The sequence below is a fragment of the Euprymna scolopes genome, chromosome 32, assembly GCF_053919585.1.
Source record: "Euprymna scolopes isolate OS-2025 chromosome 32, ASM5391958v1, whole genome shotgun sequence".
Classification (NCBI taxonomy): domain Eukaryota; kingdom Metazoa; phylum Mollusca; class Cephalopoda; order Sepiida; family Sepiolidae; genus Euprymna; species Euprymna scolopes.
The window spans coordinates 10,432,501-10,443,154 of NC_136513.1; positions in this window are offsets into that span (position 1 = coordinate 10,432,501).

A 10,654-nucleotide genomic window follows, 5' to 3' on the forward strand; every position below is an offset into this window, starting at 1 on the left:
AATATTTTTTTGCGAATTAGTCCACCGGGCAAATTATTCCTCGTAATGTACATGTAATATTCAATAAAGAATTCATTTTAATAATACATACGCAATTTGTATAAATTAAAATATCATGTTTAAGCGTATTGTACGACCGGGCAATATATATATATATATATATATATATATATATATATATATATATATATATATATATATATATATATATATATAGATGGAGAGAGAGAGAGAGAGAGAGAGAGAGAGAGAGAGAGAGAGAGAGAGAGAGAGAGAGTTTGAATGTATCATCCGCAAGCTCAGTAAAGATTGGAAATCTCAAATCCAAGTTCAGAAATGTGAATGGAAAAAAAAAGTGCAAAAAAAAAAAAAAAAAAAAAATCTAAAACAAAATTCCAACGTCAAAAGTTCAAATCACTTAAACAAACAAAAAAATATTTTCTCTCTTTACAAAAACAAAACAAAATAAAAAAAAAAAAAAACAAAAAAAACAAAAAACAAAAAATAAACATAATTTAAAAGTTTAAAAGTCTAACGGCAACAATTTCAAGACCCACAGAAAAAAAGAACCTTCTTAATCAAGGTTCATTTATGGGAATTTCGTTTTCATGTTGCCTGCCAGCTTTCAAATTTCCAAAATACATTTTTTTTTTTTTTAAGATTGGAAACTCTATCCAGAAAACTTGTTTCTCCATGTTGATTTCTGCGATTTTCGCTTTCCTGTTGCCTGGAAACTTTTACATTTCCGACATACGTTTTGTTTTCGTGTGGTTTCTGTTTTAAAGATTTGTTCATGCATCTATCAGAGAAACTCTGTCCGTAAAACGTTCGCCCGTCTGTTCGTTATACATTTCGCAACATTTCTTTTATTTTTGAACGACATAGAATCATTCAATTCTTTGTCAATAAATCTCGGCGAAGACTTCTTGAATGAACATTTATCATAAACTAAGACACAATTAAATAAAAAGATGGTTCAAACAACTTATCTCTTTCACAGCGGACTCTTTCATATGTAATATATTGATGTTGGCATTCTGAGGATGTGCAGCGTTAATGGAGACGCCCTGATATTATTGTGGCTCTTTTGTCAAAACTGCAAAAATATCTATTTAAGCTAGCAGGGACAAAATAAAATTTGATTTAGATGCAGGTTAGCTGTTTTACATTACATTTGCAGCTCGTTTCTCTAAATAATGTAACTACTACTACTACTACTACTACCACTACTACTACTATTACTAGTGATGATGACAACAACAACAACACAAAATAAATAAATACATAAATATCAAACATAGTGACCTTTATGAATTAATTAAAGAATATTACTAAATCATATACTTTAGCGATGAATATTCTATCTGCAATTTCGGTAAAGAACTGAAAATCGCAAATCAAAGTTCAGAAATGAAGAGGGCAAAAATAAATTACACAATTTAAAAACCAAAATCCCAATCTCAAAGTCCGAATCACTATATAAACGGGTTAAACATTCTATTATCTACTCGGAACTCATGCGTGGGTAGATGTCATAACGACGAACGAAGATATACTATACTAGCGAGACGGGCGCCCGGATTTGCCCGGTCGTAAATTACCCTTAAATATAATATTTTTATTTGTCGAGACTCCGTATATATTATTATAGAGCCGTGATTTCAAAAGTAAAAAAAAAAGTATTTGGGTGCTATCAGCTGGAACTGAACCCGAAAGCAAATTTATAGAATTCAAAGCCGCTGACGTTACCATGTATGCATAACGATTTTTTAATTTTGATACATTTTTGGTCCCTTAGAAACTATTTCAACACGCATTAAATAACAGTCTATAAAAATCCAATCATTTGGGACAGCTAGCGGCTCCATGCAACGTTTAGTTTCGGAAGAGATAGAGTTTGAAAATATAGATAGACAGACAGAGAGACAAGCATAGTGAGTTTTATAAATTATATTACCTCTTACGGAGGAGGTGATGCTTGAGAGAGTGCTCTTATAACGACAGACCAGATACTATACTTCCTCCATGAAAAAGTTAAGAGCAATGTCTACGAGGATATGCTCTGAGAACAGTCTAAATCGTACCTACAGATTAAAAAAAAAATAGAAAATGCTTAGGAAGTTTGTGCCATGAGAAATAACAATATATTACACTACTTTACTCCTTCGAATTAAGTATATTGAAAAATCGTCCATTTACTCTGATGAAATAGTATAGTCAAATTGGGCATTAAAAACAGACGTAAGATTACAATTTCAACTATAGGCAGACATACTCCATTAATAATAGATATAGAACAGTCAATCTGCAAGTTGGGTAACGAATAGGAGATCTCAAATCCAAGCTTAGAAAGCGAAAGGGCGAAAAAAAAAAAAAAGTACAAAAAAATAAAATCAAAGTTCCAACGCCAGAAGTCCAAATCACTAAAACAAACGAACAAGTAAACAAACAACAAAACTAGTTAAACATTCAATTATCTAATCGTGACTCTTTCTAACAAGCCAGAAATCACACTACAAGTCATTATAAAAATATTTCCGATAAGTTACGATAACATAATTTGAATTATGCGTAAAGAAATGAGTATCGATAATTTATCTGCTTTATGTTTTCCTTTCCCATTTTTACTTAAAATTAAAGCACAACCTACATTTTAACAAAAACATTTTGATTCATAAATAAACAGAATGTGCTACTTTTTATTGTATAGCTCAATATTTAGGAAACCTCTAGAACGCTTTTGAGATTCTACCTTCAGTAGAACCAACATGATTTCGCTCCACCACAATCTGGGTATATGTATGTAACGGGCGCGAAACAGAGAGAAGAGTATATATAATTTATCTCTCGACAGAACGAGCACGGACACGAACCCCTTTTTAATGGAGATCATTTTTATGCCATTTTTAAAAATTAAAATTAAAACACAACCTATATTTCAATAAAACATTTTCATTAAAAAAAATAATGTTCTACTTTTTTATTGAACAGCTCATTATTTAGGAAACCTCCAGGGCGCTTTTGTGGTTCTACTTTCAGGAGAATCAACATCCTCTGGCTCTACCCAACCCTATGTTGGTATACGGAGGTATGGGACACTTACTGCGAAGTAGAGTGTTTTCAAATAATCAATAAAAGGCAGTTCAAGAGTCTTATAAAGAAAAGTGAATGAAAATTGTGAGGTCCTGCTAATTTACGAAACAACCACCAGGCGGTGATTGTTATGGAAATGAGTTAATGGCTACAATTTTAAATATTCTAAACTGGTCTTGATAACCATTTCATTGGATTTTAAATATTCTAAACTGGTCTTGATAAACTTTTCATTGGATTTTAAATATTCTAAACTGGTCTTGATAACCCTTTCATTGGATTTTAAATATTCTAAACTGGTCTTGATAACCCTTTCATTGGATTTTAAATATTCTAAACTGGTCTTGATAACCATTTCATTGGATTTTAAATATTCTAAACTGGTCTTGATAACCATTTCATTGGATTTTAAATATTCTAAACTGGTCTTGATAACCCTTTCATTGGATTTTAAATATTCTAAACTGGTCTTGATAACCATTTCATTGGATTTTAAATATTCTAAACTGGTCTTGATAACCATTTCATTGGATTTTAAATATTCTAAACTGGTCTTGATAACCATTTCATTGGATTTTAAATATTCTAAACTGGTCTTGATAACCATTTCATTGGATTTTAAATATTCTAAACTGGTCTTGATAACGATTTCATTGGATTTTAAATATTCTAAACTGGTCTTGATAACCCTTTCATTGGATTTTAAATATTCTAAACTGGTCTTGATAACCATTTCATTGGATTTTAAATATTCTAAACTGGTCTTGATAACCATTTCATTGGATTTTAAATATTCTTAACTGGTCTTGATAACCATTTCATTGGATTTTAAATATTCTAAACTGGTCTTGATAACCATGTCATTGGATTTTAAATATTCTAAACTGGTCTTGATAACCATTTAATTGGATTTTAAATATTCTAAACTGGTCTTGATAACCATTTCATTGGATTTTAAATATTCTAAACTGGTCTTGATAACCATTTCATTGGATTTTAAATATTCTAAACTGGTCTTGATAACCCTTTCATTGGATTTTAAATATTCTAAACTGGTCTTGATAACAATTTCATTGGATTTTAATATTCTAAACTGGTCTTGATAACCATTTCATTGGACATTGAAATGCGCGATAGATAACATTCCTACAGACAGAAAACAAGCATAATCTTATAACACTATTTAAGAGTGAGACGGTTTGAAGTTTCTGGGATTATTGTTTTTACGTATCGATTGGAATAAAGGTGAAGTCAGCCATTTCTTTCAATCATTCACCGCATAAGAAATATCCCGTCCCGAAATATTGCGTGTACTATAAAAACCCAAACACAGTGTTTTATTTTCTTGTTCCTTATTTTCTTTTACAGACAGTGTATGTTGACATTTCCTGAAAACGTTCCCTTGGCCTCTAGCCGAGCGCTTAATTAAAAAACTAACTTAATATTCTTATTTTGCGTCTGTTTGTAGTAATGAAGTTTTCACTTCGATGTCCAGAATGAAAGACGCTTTAAATCGTTTTTGCGCATGGAGCTCGACGCATGCACTTGCCTGGCTTAATGAAAACAAATTAAATGCATTTCTCAAATTTGCAGTTTTTATTCATCCCAAGTGCATAAAAGACAGATGTTTCCTTCAATACAGAAGTTTGAGGCAGCAACTACTATTCTAACTTCCCTCGCCCTTCTATTAGGCTTGGGGTAACCAAATTATACAATTCTCAACTCACGCATATACACATACACACATATATCACCTGCACACATATAAACAACATATTAAATATTTCACATTGTCGTCTGCTCAGGTTTTGATTACATGAACAAAATTGAAAAATGTTTTTTTTTTTTTAATTATTAGTGATGTAACGATTCCAATATATTTTCTGATTTCGATACAATTAATGATTTCGATTTGTTTTAAAGCTTTACGTATATATAAAACGCACTTTGTCTATGTGGGGTGTGTTTGGGAGTGTTCTTAGTTGGGTTCGCCAGACAAGTTGATGTGTCGCCATTCTGGGCATGGATACAAGAAGAAAGCACAAAATAAGAAACAGTTAAAGAGATAAAGGCAAAATAATGACACAAGTCGTTCTTTGATTTGTAAGACATTCGTATTTTAACCAGTGTTTTAATTCAGGTCGGTGAAACAGTAAACAATAGATAACAACAAAGAAAGTCAATAAAAGAAAAAAAAGAAATAAATGTATCAACGTTTTCTCTCGACACACTTAATCTCGGCGCGATTAATTTTTCTCCCTTGGTTTCTTCTTTTTAGTCAGACAGAGGGGAGTTTGTTCGTTTTTATACGTTATTCTAAAATCTGATTTTCACTTAATTCCGTTTTCATTTTTTTCTGTTTTTTTTTTATTGACCAAATCGAACTTCCTAATATTCTTTGACAATATGTCAGAAAAATATCTTTGTCGTTTCGATTTATTTATGACGATTTTTGTCCCGGGAATTCTTAGGTACTATTTTTCTAGAGAGTTTTCCAAATCTCCGAATATCTTGAAGATTCTTCATCCGGCAGGACTGATCTACTACATCAGACGGAACTGGACGAAACTGATCTCATGAAGGAACTATCGAAAAACAGTTGTGCACTAACATTTATACTGAGAGTGTGCTTGGTTAGGCGTGCAATTTCCCTTCCATCGACGAATGAACTGATGCCGTATTGATTCTCGCTGAAAAATGATAGGTCAATCGTTCACGTCAGACCGGCTGATCTGACAAGTTTTTCCTAGGACAGCTATGATTTCATATCTGAGCTCATTCAGCCAGTGTAAACGGGTCAACTATTTTGAGTTAAGAATTTATTTTGTCATCAATCGAAATCTCAAAGCGAATTAACATTTCCTCTTTTGCTTAGAAAAAAATCTTTAACCAAAATAATACATTATTTCTCATTCTCGCATGGTAGGTGCGCCCAATGTATTACTCAGTCAACCACACATATACACCCGGCTTATATCTACGAGTGAACTACTAGGTATTATAGCAATTAACGGACAACTTCAGCCACGCCAAACTAGATCTAGGGGTTTAATATGCTTGGACTGGCTACACCATTGAAGCACTGGAGATCCGTCTAAGCAGCAGCATTATGTTGATTTTTTCCTTTTAAACTTTAATTCAAGCCATTATATTAAAACAATTTTATAAAATCAACAGTAGATTCTCTACAGCACATCTAGTAGACTAAAGTTTATTGTTGAATACGTCACTTCGATGAGGCATATGAAGCTTCCTCTAAGTGTATAGTAGTGAATCCCCGATTACAGCAACCAGTAAATCAATTGATTTGATTGAAAAATATGCAATTTAACCGATTTCGATGACAATAAAAGTATTGGAAGTATGGGACATTTGTTTATTTTTATTCAACTCCGGGCAACCTCGGGTTTCCCTCATAGTCTCTAAATATTAAGGTAAACATTTTCTGATTACGTTTAAACCGTAATATGTGCATATTTTTTCGCAGTACGCATCTGGGGATATATAGATTTTCGTTTTACTAGCTGTTTCAAATCAACAAATACTTCTAATTTTATCATTAGTACCAACGATAGAAAACAAAATGTTAAACACACAGACAAACAAACAAAAACAATTAAAAAAAATCAGAAAATAGGCTCAATTTCTTTCCGATTCTGTTATCCCCAAAAGTTCCGATTTTTCGGATTCCCGACGGCGAACATTTTTTATTCATTAAAAATTTAAATTCTATGAAATGTAAATATAAAAGTATCGTTGTTTTTTTTTTTACACTAGATGTAAGGGTTTGTCCGTTCGTATATCTTGCATCACTTCAGTTGATGCGTTGTGTCAAATATTAAGTGTACTTAAAAAAAAAAAAAACGGGGGAAAAAGGTAGCCTATTGAATAATGCGAACCTGTTTAGAATATTATTTTAAGTGTATATTTTATTTAAAACAGGCTGACGGCACCTGTCGCAAAGATTTATAAAGCTATAAGTTTTCATGAAAATAACTGTCAATTTTTCAGTTCATCATATTTATTTACGTACGTTATTATCATCGATCGTTCACCGACAACAAAACTTTGGTATTCCCTGGAATCTAAAAAACACGAAGTCTCCTTAAATTTTTAGCATTTTACGTTTTCGCAGAAGCTGTTCATTATTGAGTTTTCGTTGATAACAGCATTTGGCTTCCTCTGAAATTTGAATTTCGCGATTCCATTACTCTTTATGTCATTCTAAAGACAAATTGAATGGTAGGCTTTTCTAGGTCTTTCCATCCTTCTTGACCCTTCATAATCACCTTGAGTCGCACCAATAAATGCTTATATTATTATTATTATTATTATTATTATTATTATTATTATTATTATTCTATATATTAATACAATAGCGTGTGTGATCTTTTGTGTGTCACTCTTACATCCGGGTCATTTAATTATGTTCTATTTCTTGACATAAATAATTTTACCAAGAATTCTTAATAAGTTTTGGTCTCGGTTTCAACTATAGCTGATGGCACTGCAATCATCTATTTTTTTTATAAATAATTTTATCAAAAATACTTCATAAGTTTTAGTTTTAGTTTCGATTATGACTGAAGGAATTCAAGTTCTATATATGCATATATATATATGCATATATATATATATATATATATGCATATATCTATCTATATATCTATAAAAGTGAAAGTGTCTGTCTGTCTATCTGTGTATCTGTGTTCCTGTGTGTGTACATTTCCCTACGCAATAACTCTCTCAATTTTAAGTCTACAGACTCGAAATTTGATATACAGGGTACGGAGATTTGGGAAAATCGATGTGATCGGTTTTCGGCCAGAAATATGGCTGTTAAGGGGTCAAAGTTCAATGATTTGACCTTTGAGAACTTTACCAAACTCCTCCAATAATTTTGTGTCTAAACACTTGCAATTTTAGATATAGTTTCCTTAGACATGGATCTAACTTAATAACTTGATTTAAGCACAAAACAATAAATGTTAAGAGGTCATAATAGGGGTCAAAGTTTAAAAAGTTGACCTCTCCGGTCTCTACCAAATTACTCAGACACTTTCTGGTCTAAACATTTGAAATTTTACATAAAGGGTATTCAGAGATAGGGCAAGCTTTTTAATCAGTTTGGGTCGAGAATTTTTAGTTACCAATATATAAATGTATGTATGTATGTTTGCATGTCTGCCTAAAACTTTTGACAGAGGCGACGGATTTTTACAAGATCAGTATCGTTTTAAAGTCCGACCTTTCAGATGACAAATATCGAAACATTGGCTAAAAAACTTAATATCTTCACCTTCAACTGGAAACTTTTTTTTATAGGGGGGGGGTCGCTTTTTTCGCCGATATTTTTGAAAGTCATCCTCTAATTTTGATTTTCGAGCCTTAATTTTAAAAAATGCCACCTCCGGTTCGACGGTGGTCGTAACAGTATAGACGTCAGGTTTTCTCCCCTTCTTTTCCTCCTTCGCGGTACGGGTTCGAGCCTGCCTTCCTACTACCACTTTTTTTTGTTCCAGATACCCCTCCACACACTCGGGCATAAATGCTAGTGTGTGTGTATATATATATATATATATATATATATATATATATATATATATATATATATATATATATATATATATATATATATATATATATATATATATATATATATATATATATATATATATATATATATATATATATATATATATATATATATATATATATATATATATATATATATATATATATATATATATATATATATATATATATATATATATATATATATATATATATATATATATATATATATATATATATATATATATATATATATATATATATATAAGTTTTTATTTCGGTTTCGATTCAAGCTAATGCACGCAAGCCATATGGACATATTTTTTATTTTTGAAATCGCAACTTTATAATATATAAAAATCGATAGAACATTAACTCTATATTAATATATTCGAAATCTGAAAGAATTAAAATATCATATTTAAGCGTAATTTATGACCATGCTTTACCAGGTGTTCACGCTAGCTTAAATAAATACTTTTGCAGTTTTAACAAAATATCAGAGCATCTCCATTTACACTGAGCATTTACATAATGCCGACATCAATATATTTCATATGATAGAGTTCGCTGTGGAATTTCCACAAGCCCCGCTTGTTGTTGTTATTATTATTATTATTATTATTATTATTATTATTATTATTATTATTATTATTATTTATACTTACTCGGAGTTCTCACACTACTCTCTTACAGAAACCAGTGGTGTTCCCCGGAATCTGCCTGGAGCCTCCCCAGATTTCAAGTACTCTCCACCTCTTATAATAACGTTGTAAATGACTGGAATTTAGGGGACACTAACTCTTCTCTAAAGCGCCAGTCATTTTTACACTCATCCAATCGAGGCTTGGTTCGTGCTCTCTGTCCTTAGTCTTTCTATCCTTCTCGACAATTTAATGTAGTGGCAGTTGGAACCTGCGGTATTCTCTGGAAGCTGAGTGACAACAAGTCTCCGAAGACGTCCAGCTCTCTCCTTCGGTAGTATTTGCAAATAAATTTGCGTCATCGCAACAGCCCATTACCATTGATTTATCGCTGGCAGTGCCCATTGGTCTATACTGGAATTTGAGTGGCACTAAGCCTCCCCAAGGTCCCAGTTCTCTTCGCGATTATCCAGCGAACGTCTGGTCAACGTTCTCTTCTCGGTCTTTCCATCCTCCTTGACCCTACTCGCAAATTTGGTATAACTTTTAGTGGGCGGACGGTGATGGGACAATGAGAGGGGGTGCATGATGGGGGTGTAGAACTTGTAGATATGCAGCTTCAGTGTTCTCCATTCCCTATAACGCTTCTTCATTATATTGTATACTTATATTATTCTCCACATTCAAAGGGGTTTCTTTATATTTCAGCCATTTTCATTATCGGTAGTCGTTATATTTTCCAGCCATTCCTCTGATTCCAATTTCTCTTTTCAAAGTTTTTCAGAATTGTTCCTAGTGCTCTTACTATTATTTTGATTTTCTTCATCATTCAAATCCCTTTTAACTCTCTGACTAGCTCTGTGTATTTGCTTCGTTTCTCCTTTTCTTTCATACTCACCCAGTCGTCATCTGGGAGAGCAAAATCCATGATTTGACAGGATTTTTCTTTCTTGTTAATTATTATGACATCTGGTCTTCTTTCTTCGATGGGTTTGTTCATGTCCCATAGGATTTTGTGGTTCTCGTTTTCGAGTACTGTTGCTTGTACCATTTGTCTGTACGTTCAAAATGCAACCGTTTTCACAACTCCCAGTGCACCGCCCTATTTTTGTATTCCTATTGGGCCAGTTTGCTGCATTCACTTACTATATGGTTTATCGTTTCGTCTCTTTGTCCATAGAGTCTGCATTTGCTGTTTCTTGTGTTTTATCGATCTTTGATTTTATATGGTTGGTTCTTACCGAGTTATCTTGTGCTGCAGTTATTAGAGATCCAGTGTCTCGGTTCATATGCCCTTTTCGCATCCATGTCTAGGTGTTTTCGCTTTCTCATCTTTTGTCGTT